Source organism: Laccaria bicolor, genomic scaffold (genome assembly GCF_000143565.1).
Source record: "Laccaria bicolor S238N-H82 LACBIscaffold_570 genomic scaffold, whole genome shotgun sequence".
In the NCBI taxonomy this organism is placed as follows: Eukaryota; Fungi; Basidiomycota; class Agaricomycetes; order Agaricales; family Hydnangiaceae; genus Laccaria; species Laccaria bicolor.
Window position 1 is genome coordinate 1 of NW_001890379.1, and position 1,161 is coordinate 1,161.

Genomic DNA, 1,161 nt, shown 5'->3' on the forward strand with positions numbered 1-1,161 from the left:
TTGATTAGATAGGATAGTGACTTCTCATATGAAAAGACATCACAGATTGCAAGTATAAAAAGCAGCCATGGACCTGACATCAAAAGCAACTATTCATAAGTGGCAGAATGTCAACTCATCCCAATCCTTCAATCATATCCCCAATGACCTATATATATATAGCTAACCACACTACATACTATATGTCAGAAAAGTGGACACAATTAACTTTTGTAATGAAAAAGCGGACACTACAAACCATTGTAGTCTCAAAAAGTGGACACTATTAACTTTTATAATGAACAAAGCGGACTCTACAAACCATTGTAGTCTGAAAAAGCAGACACTACTAACTTTTGTAGTCTCAAAAAGTGGACACTATTAACTTTTATAATGAACAAAGCGGACTCTACAAACCATTGTAGTCTGAAAAAGCAGACACTACTAACTTTTGTAGTCTCAAAAAGCGGACACTACAAACCATTGTAGTCTCAAAAAGTGGACACTATTAACTTTTATAATGAAAAAAGCGGACACTACAAACCATTGTGGTCTGAAAAAGCAGACACTACTAACTTTTGTAGTCTCAAAAAGCGGACACTACAAACCATTGTAGTCTGAAAAGACAGACACTACTAATTTTTGTAGTCTCAAAAAGCGGACACTATTACTTTTGTAATGAGAAAAGCAGACACTACTAATTTTTGTAGTCTTTGACTGACCTTTGTGGTCTATGTCCAACTTTTGTAGTCTTTTTTGTAGTCTATTAGTAAACTTTGTAGGCTATAAATTACTTTTGTAGTCTGTCAGTGTCAATTACCCTTTTAGGGCATGTACCTTCCTTTTTGGGAGAAATTTCCCACGATACAATAGTTGTAGCCCCTTCTCTTAGCTTTCTAAATCTGTTGAAATCATGTTGTTTAGTGTTCTTTTCATGAAGAAAAATGCAAAAAACAAAAAAAAACGCGGTGCTTTTGAAAACCTTTTACCTTATATCTCCACAATGGAAGCACTTTAGGACATAATTCCAACTGATTCTGGAAGCTATGATAAAGAGCTACAACTTTTGTTTTTTTACCATTTTTGGAAATTTGTCATGTGACCACCCTCCCAATGACCCCCAGTGAAAATCGAACCTAAAAAATGGCCAAATGGATCGGTGGAGCCCGATCTGAACAGGGG